Source organism: Chroicocephalus ridibundus, chromosome 12 (genome assembly GCF_963924245.1).
Source record: "Chroicocephalus ridibundus chromosome 12, bChrRid1.1, whole genome shotgun sequence".
Taxonomy (NCBI): Eukaryota; Metazoa; Chordata; class Aves; order Charadriiformes; family Laridae; genus Chroicocephalus; species Chroicocephalus ridibundus.
The window spans coordinates 17278363-17291060 of NC_086295.1; the positions used below are offsets into that span (position 1 = coordinate 17278363).

At 49.6% G+C, this 12698-nt stretch overlaps 1 long non-coding RNA gene across 1 annotated transcript; it reads right to left on the reverse strand.

Moving 5' to 3' along the window:
- Nucleotides 1-240: 240 nt before the first annotated feature.
- Nucleotides 241-2868, reverse strand: LOC134522606 (uncharacterized). The gene is made up of 3 exons (XR_010073083.1): nucleotides 2781-2868; nucleotides 784-939; nucleotides 241-357 (listed from the first exon to the last, which is right to left on the reverse strand). It is a non-coding gene; the product is annotated as an uncharacterized LOC134522606 (long non-coding RNA).
- Nucleotides 2869-12698: the final 9830 nt, after the last annotated feature.

Here is a 12698-nt window from a genome sequence, read left to right on the forward strand (position 1 = left end):
GCTGTCTGGCCATGGCCAAGGGACGCGTCTGACTGGGTATTCCCACCGCCTGCCGGCCTCCCTTCCTGATGGCCAAACAAAACTCGGGCCACAGCATCGTGCAGAGCTGTGCCCACCAGCACAGCCACAGCGGCTCTGGATGAGAGCTTTCCTGCTCCTCACCCGCTCTATACTGGGGGGCTGCTGCCATCGTTCCTCCATCTGGCCAGAGCCTCCTCCCACCAAGGAAGATCCTGGTCTCACCTGCTGAGACGCCGGCATCTTGTGCTGGTCAGACTCGGAGAGAGAAGATCCGCCTGCATCTGGCAGCGCCCGACCTCTGCAATATCTCCTCAGCCTCCTCCGTTCACGTTCCACCTGCACGTTGGATAGGAGAAAGGGTCACAGAAACCTGCCACCACACAAGGAGCAAAAGGACCTCTGGACATCCTGGCAAGGAGATGGCTGCTCCGAGACTGTGAATTGCACCACAGAACGCTGGGGCCAAAAAGCACTCCAAGCAGCCCACGGAAGAGAGCGAGCAGGAGGAAAGAGTTCCTGACACAAGAGTGTCCAGTGGGTGTGGATGGGGACACTGGGGCAAGAAGGCTGGTACCGCAGTGAACGTGCATTTGCGAAGGCAACGGGGTGCCAGAAGAGAGAGAAAAGACAAAAGCGTGTGGCCACAGGGGACAGTGGGAGAGGGAAGGAAACAAGCCGAGGACTCCACAGTGCTGCCTCTGGAAATGCGGTGCCTTCCAGAGGACCGTGATGCTGCGCAGAGGCAGCGAAAGCCTGGTCTACCTCCTCCAGAGTCCTCCTGAGCTCAGCACTGTATTGCTTCAGCTCCGTCTTCTCCTGGTCCAGCCTTGCAACTGCTCGCTGCAGACGTTCCAGCCGCTGCGACAGGAGTCTCTTCTCCGAGAGCCAGGACAGCCGCTGCCCTTCTGCAATCGCCTGCTGGGCATTCAGAGAGCAGATGATGGGAGTGGTGCCACAGAAAGGAGAGAAGGGCCAGAGTCAACACATCGCGGAGAGTGACCATGGAGGAGAGGACAGTGCTACGTCCCTTCTCCTCCTCCTCCCGGCCCACAGCCCAAAACAACACTCTCCCTTCCCAGGGGCCCTCCTCCACATCACCTCGGAGAAATCCCTGCGCCAAAAGAACACCCTGAAAGCGCAATGAAGCCTTCAACCTCACCACCCAACGGTACCATTTCCATTCTCTCTAATACCCTGGGAAAGGTGGACCTCAGGACTCTCCACCTCTGAAAGCCTCCTCTAAGCACCATCAGTGTCGCTGCTGTTCAGCCATCCTTACAACATTCTACTACGTTTAGTACATTCGCTTGGTCAACTGTGCCCTTTCCAGGCCAAATCCCAACCGCCACACATTGCTTCATCTTGCCTAGATAGGAGAGAACCAACCACCCACGCACAGCTCTTGGACTCGCATTCATTTTAACGGCAAGCTGCGTAGTTCTTTCATTAGTTCTGGGCTTGACGGAAAGCGTTTGAGCAGCTGAATGGTGAATTACTAGCAAACATTTTCTTCTCGGCCCAAGCACAAACACAGGCTGGGCAGAGAATGGATTGAGAGAGCCCTGAGCAGAAGGACTTGGGGGTGATGGTCGATGAGAGCCGGCAACGTGCACTTGCAGCCCAGAAAGCCCCCCGTATCCTGGGCTGCATCCCCAGTAGCGTGGCCAGCAGAGCGAGGGAGGGGATTCTGCCCCTCTGCTCTGCTCTGCTCTGGGGAGAACCCCTGCAGTGCTGCCTCCAGCTCTGGGGCCATGAATATCAGCACAGGGACCTGTTGGAGCGGGGACAGAGGAGGCCACAGAGATGCTGGGAGGGCTGGAGCCCCTCTGCTGTGAGGACAGGCTGAGAGAGCTGGGGGGGTTCAGCCCGGAGAAGAGCAGGCCCCGGGGAGACCTTAGAGCCCCTTCCAGTCCCTAAAGGGGCTCGGGGGGAACGGTTTTAGACTGAAAGAAGGGAGACTGAGATGAGATATTAGGAAGAAAGTCTTTGCTGTGACAGCGGTGAGACGCTGGCCCAGGTTGCCCAGAGAAGCTGTGGCTGGCCCATCCCTGGAGGGGCTCAAGGCCAGGTTGGACGGGGCTTGGAGCAACCTGGTCTAGTGGGAGGTGTCCCACTGGCATGGGGGTAGGAACTAGAAGATCTTTAAGGTCTCTTCCAACCCAAACCATTCAGTCCTTTAATGAAGTCTCAGCCAAGCTCCTCAGAACAGCGTAGGCTCACAGCCTCCATTGTCACAGCTCGGCTCCCTTTTCATCAAGGAAAAGGTGCAGACGGACTGCAGGGTCAGAAAGGGACCAGACCCTCGTGCCCTCCTCACAAGACAGGCCGCGAACGCCAGTACCAGCAACAAGGGGCCTGTTCCGTCTGCTCCAACACCTCTGTCAGCCGCCAAAGGACAGAAAGGAAGGAACAAAGTTCCCCCGCCTGCAGCTGGCAGCAGCGTTAGGAGTCTACTCCATGGCGGGCGGGAGGCTGGGAAGATCCCAGCCCTTTGCTGCCGTGCTTTGGCTGGGGACCACCCAACCTTCTGTTGAACTCCTCTTACGCCCACACGCAACCCGTGCCTGCATTTACTGTCCCACCAGAGTCCTGGGGGTCTCCACGCTCCTTCCAGGACGAGCCACTGGCTCTGCTGCCTGGCCCGGCACCGTGTCGCCCGGGACAGACCATTGCTGCCATTTCCCACGCTCAGGCTGTTCTTCTCCTCAAGCCAGCCCACAAAGCTGGCTTGAAGCATTCAGAAGCATAGTGTTTCCTACCACGTCTTGCAGCAGCTTGTTTATCTCCCCTTGGTGGTCGGCCTCCCGAACTTTGAGGGTGTCGGTATGCTGCTGTTCTTTCTGCAGGAGCTCTTGCGCCGTGTTTTGCCGTTCCCGCTTCAGGAGAGACCTCTCCGCTTCCAGCTCCCACTGAAGGCACTTCACTTCCCCTGCAAACACGACAAATGGCAAGAGTCAGAGTCTGCACAAACAGCGGCTCTGACTTTACTGACCTTACGCCCTTTGAGTTTCCGTGGAGGAGGGGTCTGTCTCCAGCTCCTTCACTCCTCAGAAGCACTGCGGACAGAGAGCTGCTTTCATACCACCTTCCCCAGGCACGGGGTCACCAGAAACGGGAGGCTCTCACCTTGGATCACCTCCTTGGCCTGCGCCACCGCGTGGAGCTGGGTTTCGAGATGACTCCTGCTGATCTCCAGCTCAGACAAGTGCTGCTGAGCCTCCAACAGGCTGCATTCCAGGGTCTCCTTCCCTGACCTGCAAATCGTGAATACAGAGAGAAAGGAGCTGCTTGCTCCTGACACCCACAGGGAGTTGTTCCAGGAAGAAGCGGTGCAAGATCCCTACCCCTGCCTACGGAAAAAGGCTCGCGTGGAAACTCCTACACAGAGAGCCTATTGCTGCCCTTCCAAATAGCAATGCGGGCCCCTGCCAGGGGATGGCCAGGCTTCCCTTGTCACCTGGCAGCACACAGAAAGCCCAGCCGAATTGGACTGCAATAGCCAAATCTTCACTTGCTGGGGTCTGATCCACGACACACGGGTAGCTGCGCCCACCAAGCCTGTGCCAGCAAGCAAAACTTGGATGGACAACGGAGGACGTATCTTCAAGAAGGAGAACAAGCACACAGTTCCGATTACACCGGTCTCTGGCAGGCCAAAGTAACTATGTCCATTTTAACAGACATCAGTGATGGGCAGGAACCCCTGAAGGCTGGCGAGAATTCAAGAGAGGGTTCCCTGCTGCTGGTGTCACCAGCTCTAGCTCCTGCACCACACTAACACCAGTTAGCTTAGAAACAGAAGGCCCTCCACACTTTCTGCAGGAGCCTCTGGCTTCTCCCGAAGGGCAGCGTCCTGCTCACAACCTCCATAAGCAATAGCCGTCAATTCTGAAGATCCCACCTCAAACTACGTGACAAGGAAAGATCGATGTTCAAATGCACAGAACAAGAATCCAAGACCCGAGAGAAACTTCACGTTCTGGGAAACGTCTGCGTGGTTTAATTATGGCTCCGTTCAGAGCCCACTCGGCTTGCTGTGGACGTCACAGAGGAGCACGTAAGGGGGTATAAACATGAGCCCAACGCTCAGGAGAGCTTTGCCAGCTTCAGCTGTCAGAAAAATAACCTTCAAATCAAGGTAGACTTTTTTTTTTTGCTTGAAATTCTTCCATTTTCTGTCCATGGAAGGGAAAACATGTGAAAAGCACACAGGATGCAATCAATCCCCGTGGAACCACTGTCACCTTTACCATTACAGACATTAAAGAACGTCCTGCCCAGGGTCTCCTCCCTGCCCTTACCTGGCCTCTGCCAGCTGCTCCGAAAGGCCTCGTCTCTCCCGCTCCATGGCTGCCAGTCGCACCTCCAGGGCAGCCTTCTCCCGCACCAGCAACTCCTTCTCTGCGCACACCTCGGCCAGCGCGTGCCCTTGGCGAGAGGACTCCTGGCGCAACTGCTCCAGGCCACTGCGAGACGACTCTTGCTGGCGGGAAACCTGGAAGCGGGACAAAAGGCAGTGAGAGTCCTTGCGTGCAGCCCTGGCTTTTGCCCCAGACAAAGGCTCCAGAGCTACACAGTTTGCTGCTTTTGCCACACGGGAGAACAGTAGAGTCGTGGATGCAGTCCTCTCTCTGCAACTCACCAGAAGCCAAAAAGGAGGCCAACACGCACAGCTTCACCCAGCCAAGCAGCCACATGCCCACCCAGAAGCACCAGGTCTTTGGTCTCACCTCAAGGAGTTTCTCTTGGGCTTCTTCCTTCTCCTCTGCCAGGACCCCCAGCTCTACCCGCAGCTCCTCTTGTTGCTCCTCTGCTTTCTTCAGCAGCTGCTCCAGGTGGCCTTTCTCTGCACAGAGCTCGCTCTTTGTTCTTTCACACAAGCTCAGCTTCTCCTGGGCAGAGATCTTTGCTCTCTCCGTCTCATCCACTTTACACAACAGAGCCTCATTCTCTTGCTCCAGCTGCAATCACAGAAGCACAGAGGAAATCAAATACAGCAAGACTTACTCTGAAGAAGAGGAGAGCAGCAACTCCACATCCCCTGCGTCTCGCTGACATACTCCCAGGTCAGCGCTCCCAATAAGCACGTGCCCACAAACTACCCCAAGGAGCCTGCGTGGTCTCATCACCATTTCCCAAGGAGGAGAACAGCACGTTCCCTGGCATCTACTGACACGAAAAAAGCATCTGTGCTGGTCTTGCTATCACAAGGTGGCCATACCTTCTCCAGGGCCACTCTAAGCTCATGCTTCTCTTCCTTCAGCACATCCCTCTCAAGGTGCGATTCCTCCAGCGCCTCTCTCGCAACTACCAACTCATGCTGTAACACGCAGTGTTTGTCTTCGAGTGCCACTAAGTCCTTCAGTCTGTGAGAAGGGGAAAGACAAACAAGTTGTCAACGTAAAAACATTCTCCTTTCCAAAACCAGGAGCACATACTGTGTCCCAGATACGGCAGTTGGAATGATTTCCAATGGCTTTGGACCTACACCTAAATGCCACCGGCATTTCCTGATTAGAGCTGCATCGCTCTTTGTCATGGATGAAACGTTCGTCATTGAGAAAGTAAATCAAGCTTCCAGACATCACAGAACGTTTCCAAAACGTTCAGGTACTGGCAACAGCTTCCTGCCTCTTAGTTCTCTCTCTCCTCTTTCATACGTTGGATACAAGCCTTGCACAAGTTCTTCTTGGGCTAAAACAGACTTTGAAAGTCCAGACTACGACTCCCACAATTACTTTTGCCTTCTGCAGTGAATGAATCCAAGGCCCTGCAAGCTGTCTGGGGAGACGGCTATGAATGTCCAATCCAATAACCATGGGATCACAGGAGGGGCCCGGTTAATACGCTGCATGTTGCAAAATGGCCCTTCTTGCCCCAAAGGCCTTCTGCACTCAGTCTCGCAAGGAACTGTCAGCACAGAGGTGCTACAGTGCTTAGGATGGTGCTGGGCAAATTCCTGCCAACTCCTCTAGCACCGCCCCGGGGAGCAAAAGGGCTGTACCAGAGACAGAGCTCTCTTTAGGCTGCTCTCGCTTGCTCACCAAGAACCAGTTCACAGCAAAAGCACTGGAATACGCCACCTCTTTGCCAGTCTGGTCTTACCCAGAGGAGCTTCTGGCAGTCAGACGGTTTTTGCCGTCCTTTCTGTTGAAGGCAACCGTTTGACTCGGGACAGAAACAAGGCCGTGCAGAACGGGTGTGTTTGCAATGTGAACACAGCCCATCTATGAATGCAAGAGGCAGCCCCAGAAGAGAACCCTGTCCGGCAGGTACTAGCAATTCAATGGCTCTCTCATAAAGACTCCGAACCCGTTATTGTCATTCCTGTTGGACCCCGGAAGATATTGGTAAATTTTATTATCGATACCGGAGCCCAAATGTCTGCAATCACTAACGAAACAGCACAACTTCTAGGTATAAATCCCACCCGACGCAGAGTCAACTTCACAGGAATTGATGGTGTGGTAAAAACACGCCCCACTGCAAAAATTAACCTCTGGTTGCCGGGAGAGCAGCGAATGACTAGGGCAGAAGTGTTAGTGGGTGCCTCACATACTAACCTCCTAGGATTTGACGTGCTGCGTGGGCGAATGTGGAAATTCCCGGATGGAACTGTGTGGAGTTTTGCAGGACGCAAAAAAGGATTAGACACAGTTAAACTGGGCCTATTAGAAACATCTATACCTTTGCCTCCCTCTAAAATTACCAACGTCCGACAGTACCCACTGCCTGCAGCTGCACTTGCAGGAGCAGACGGGGTGGTATCAGATTTAGAAAAAAGAAACATCATTAAGAGGACTCACTCGCCTTATAATTCACCGGTGTGGCCAGTAAAGAAACCAACCGGGCAATGGCGTTTCACAGTAGATTACCGAAAGTTAAACGCCAACACTGCACCCCTGACCGCCGCGGTTCCGAATATCGCGGAAATTGTGACAATGATAAAAGGAGCTGCCCATCCTTGGATGGCTGCCTTAGATGTAAAAGACATGTTTTTTATGATTCCCCTCCTTGAGAGCAGGACAAAGCGCGGTTTGCATTCACGTGGAAAGGAGTCCAATATACCTTTAACCGACTTCCACAAGGATACAAACATTCCCCCACCATTGCTCATAATGCTTTAGCTAAAGTGCTATCAGAGATTCCTGTTTCACAGGGATGTACAGTATACCAATATATTGACGACATCTTAATAGGGGGAGAGAGCCAAGAAAGTGTACAAGACATGATGCAAAACATCCGAAAAACATTATCAGATTTGGGATTGGAAATTCCAGACTCAAAATGTCAGGGACCCGCACAGGAAGTTAAATTCCTGGGGGTCTGGTGGATTAAGGGAGCTGCTTCTGTCCCTCAGGATACCCTGAAAAAAATAGAACATGGACAGAATCCTTCCAGCACGAAGGAGTTACAGCAAGTTCTGGGAACTTTAAGTTATTGGCGTAAACACATCCCTGGCTTTTCCATCATTGCTCGCCCCCTTTATTGTTTGCTCAAAAAAGGTAAATCCTGGGAGTGGACTGAACAACATACTAATGCACTAGAATTGCTAATAGAAGAGCTAAGGTTATTCCAACAACTTGGCCCCATACATCCAACTGACCCTGTCCATGTAGAATGGGGGTTCAGCGAACATGGTTCTCATTGTAACTTATGGCAAAAGGGACCAGCAGGACCGGAGAGACCATTAGAATTTAGCTCTCACTCCTTTAATGATACTGAGAGCAGATATTCAGACCTTGAGAAGGGTTTACTGTCCCTGGTGCGAGCATTGCAACGAGCAGAGCAGATAAGGAGAGAACAGAGCGTGATTTTTTACACATTCGGGACAAGAAAACATTGTGGCATTCATGGCAAATTGATTATATTGGGCCCTTGAGATCATCAGGTGAGAAAAGATACGTCCTAGTCGGAGTGGAGATTATCTCTGGCCTCACTATGGCCACCAGCTTCAAATCAGCTACTGGGGACAACACAGTGAAAGGCCTACAAGGGTGGTTCAGCACACTTCCCCTTCCTGAGGAAATCCAAAGTGATAACGGTTCACACTTTACCGCTACAGTGGTACAAGATTGGGCCAAAGAAGAAGGGATTCGATGGGTATTTCATACTCCCTATTATCCCCAGGCTAATGGCATTGTTGAACGCACCAATGGATTGGTTAAGCGTTTTGCAAAAACTCATGAACCTGGTTGGCATTTGCGATTGGATGATGCCATCTATCAATTAAATAACAGATGGAGTGGAGATGGCTGTCCTAAAATGAAAGCTTTCTGTGTATCTGCTGATATCATCACTCCAAAAGTTCCCAATGAACCACGAATATACCTAGGACAATTTCACCCTGGGCAACCTGTGTTAGTGAAAACGCCTCAAATTGGCACAGTACCAATGGTGCTAGCTACTCCCAAAAACCCCCATGCATGGGAAGCCAAAGACTGTTCAGGGAAGATACACCGGATCAGCACCCGGTGGATCTCACCCTCTTTTTAACCCCCTCGGTCAAATGAGACCGAGCAGATTTTCTTTTCCTTTGTGTCTTACAGGAACCTTGGAAGAACTGTACGTGGACAGACGCATTGGCCTACGCTAACCTCGAGTGTCTCCAGGGAATCCTGACATTGATCCTGGCAATAATATTATTTTTGTTATGTATGGCCACCTGGAGGCCTAAATTTTAGAATGACGAATTGGCAGATGGAATTGATGCTATTCAGTTTTATCTTTTTACTCCCTGTTGTTTGTAGTCAAAGAGACCCAGAATGGCCGTGGTCTCAAGCTTATGTAAAACACAATGCGATGGCAGGAACAGGAAAAGGAAAATTGAGCCTGGCCACTGTAGTCCTACATGAAAATGAGGTGTTTTCAAAACATGAGATAGATCAAAGCATAGATATAGTCGAACCTGACTCAACTCCACAGCCTAGTCTGGTTCCACTGCCACTATCTGAAACCCCTGACAATGACACCTTATTGAGCGGACTTAAGAATCTGCCCCTTGATGATGAGCTTTGGGATAATGCACTGTCACGATACACTGCAAGCACTGAGACACTAGAAAACATAAGGGATTTAAATCTCTCCACTCTGGTTATACAAGGAAGTGAAGTATATTCCAGAGATAAATGGAGTTGGAAAGACTCACTCCAAATGGCTAAGCTTGAAGCCGCCCCAGGAAAGAAAATACAAATTAGCTGCCGAGTAATCAATGGGTCTGCTCACCATAGACCAACTGTAATTGAAACCATCCATGTAGACTCTACTAAACCGGACAAATACAACACTGATTGTTACAAAATTATAGAGCCAAACTCAGATTGCTGGCACAACTTCACCTTTATCAAACCTATCGTAGTATATTGTATTTGGGGCTACAGGGGCACGGAATTGTTATTTGAATTTATGATTGACTCAAATACATCTGAACCTGTTGAAATGAACCCAAAACCTACACCCCCACAAACTTTCAAGGGTGTAGCTACTCAGCCCTCCATTAGTCTAACTCCTTACACCTTTAACATTGGCCCTTATGCCATTAAACACACAGGTCAACAACAAATACTGTTTAACCCAACATATTCCCTCAAACGAGTAGAACTGTCAATGCAGATTAATATCTCTGCGATCAAACCCACCTGCTCACCATTCCTGAGTACATCTTATGCAGGATGGTCAGCATGGTTAGGCCGGCGAACTGTTGCCACCTCACAACGACTGAAGACAGATGTGACTGGTATCTTGGGAACAGGACTGGGAGTCTTAAATAGTATAGATGCTGAGAGACTTGCAAACAAACTAGTCACAACTACTAGTGATCTAGACAAATTAAAACATCCTCTACAGTCCTCGCTATCAGCATTGGGAAATCACCAATGGCTTTTATCGAATATATTGCCTCAGTGGGAAGAAACAGGTGAAAAAGACCATCAGCTGATCACAAATGCACTTGGTACAACCCAAAACAATGTTTCCTTGGCCCTTAGTTGTATCCAAGCCCAACTGTGGATGCAATCTATGACAGCCGCAATTATAAGGGAAGGTGAAGAAGGCACCTTGCCCACCGAAATTCGAAAAGTAATATGGGATAATGCAATTCAGTTTGAGAGGAAATTTCAATCCTGGTGGTATCTGGTTAATTTCACCTATGATCCCACTGAGAGCAAAGCCACAGCTTTTGTCTTAACGATACGCAATGCCTCAGTATACACCATATACCCAATCATCGCACTGGGGTTGAATCACCATGGAGCCATACTCCATCCGGTAGAGCATAGAGTGTGGGCACAACAAAACGAGAATAAATGGCAAACTGTTGATGTTGAAGCATGCATTTCACGAGATCAACAAGGATTCATTTGTGAGAGTAATACTCTCAAGGCACAAGACATTTGTCTTGACACCAACCAGAATGTTTGTCATTTTGAGATACAACCTGATGAAACCCCAGAAACTGTGCTTGTGTATATTGGGAAAGGGTGTGTTTGCATGAGGTCTCCCTGTACTTTTGTATTCGTAGATGACATAGCAGTAGATAGAAGTAATCACTCAAATCTTTGTGTTTCTAACTTTACTAACATCATTGGATGTGACTTCAGTTATTCAGCTCCTGTTACGTCTTTTCAATTGCTACAATCTAATTACACATTGATTCGAGATTTGCTGCCTACCCCTATCGGAATGAATCTCTCACTAGTGAAGAAGTTGCTACAACACGATGAATTGAAGCGATTGTTGAAAGAGGCCCAAGAAAATGGACAAAGAACTCTGATTACTGTCCATCATGATGTTGAAGAAATACACCACGTACTGGAAAGGGTCAAGAGAGACGGAGGACATGAATGGTGGGACACCCTCTTTGGATGGTCACCAACAGCTACAGGACCTTTTAACAAGATGCTCCATCCTGTTGTTGTTCTACTAGTACTCACTGTATTGTGCTTTGATTTGACAATTGTTTTGTGTGTTAGACTTTGGATTATGATGAAACGCTTAACTCGCTTAATCACCCCACAAGAAGTATTTGCACTTGATATCCCTCGCCATAAGAGGACATGTGATATTCCCCATCAGTATTGATTATCGTGGAGCTTGAGTGACTGTAGTCACGGGGTGGATTATGTGGAATAATTACTAAATTGGCCAAGAATACAAAAATACAGCATTGTTCACACATTAAGGAAAGTCATAAAATCAAGAGGCTTCTGAGGTAGAATACAGCCGCAGCCAGCACACGAAGAATGCAACATCTGTGATTCCCTGTACAAGGTTGTTTGCGAAACTACACGAGGGATGGAACGGAACACGCTTGTTCCATGGCCTTCCCTTGTGACGAATAGCAGATATGGGGACGAGATGGTACTACGGAACTGATAAGCGGCCTACACGCTACCCGAGCCAACATTTCGTCAAACGTTGATGAAATGCTGCCCTTTGTGCGAACTTTGCTCACCACAATGTACCAAAACACACCTCCATCCCGGAGGCTATCCGCCCCCGAGGTGTGAACACTCCTCCTTGAATACATTAATCATAATAACAGTACGTATGACTAAAGTCACTCAACCTCCACTTTGAAGATAAAAAAATAATATAAAAATAGCCCAAGAGAGAGGGGATGTCAGGGAAGACACCATCGCGAAGAATTCCACCGCTGATTTCCGGGATCAGTCGACGGGCTGAGCCTCTCTTCCCCCCCATAGGGACGCCTTTGGGTAAGACTTCGATTACACCGAGCGCTTTCTCGGGGACTTAGAAATTTCTCTAGAGAATCTCTACCCTACGTTTATAGCCAGGCTGTATCGTTTATAATTTTGTCGCGCGTTTGTATACTTAGCAATATCTTTATTTGCATGTGCTTTGCAGACAGCGTATTTATCACCGGCAATCCTAAAGAACCTGTATATCTGTTGTTTAAATAAACTGCACTGTTTAAGTAGCCGGTCGTTTCGCTTTCTCACTGAACGCGACCAAAACTTGAGAGAGGCCGTGCTAGTTCAGGAGCACGACTAGAGTGAAGGTGCAGTCCACTATTAGTGTATCCAAATCGTAATAGTTTAATACATATTAAATGCGATTGGACTGATAGTGCTGAATTGGGCATCACTCAGAATTTAAACCCAGCCACACCCAGCCTCCCACCTCGGTGAGGAGTGTTAGAACGCAAGGGGGTTTATCTTCTGCCAAAACCACTTTGGCCCCGTTTCACGTAACAGAATTTGGCATAGTCGGCAGGATTGCCATGGATAAACTGCTGCAAAAATACGATTGTGCCCCTTCCCAGGCTGGGAAGGAGTGGGCCCAAAAATTTTGGAAGGATGAAGAGAAAGTGGTGGAACGTATTGAAGAGTGTCGGGTTTCACAGAAGCTCAGAGCGGGGAAAGGCAAGGGTGTGATTTGTGCTGTGTTAGGCGCCTGTTTATCTTGTGCACAACAAGAAGCTAGAGAAACCCCTGCTCCTAATCTGATTTCAGCTGTAGAATATGCAACCCTGAAATCGGAGAATGAGGTGCTGAAGTCATCATTAGCCTTGCAAAAGGAGACAGGAGAAAAATTAAGAACTCAAGTCGATAAGCTTGGGAGTGAAAATCTCCAACTTAAAATGTTATTGGAAAGGGTGACTGGGCTCTTAGATAAAATGCAGCCCTCGACCCAGGTCCAACAGATTCGTAAGTTAA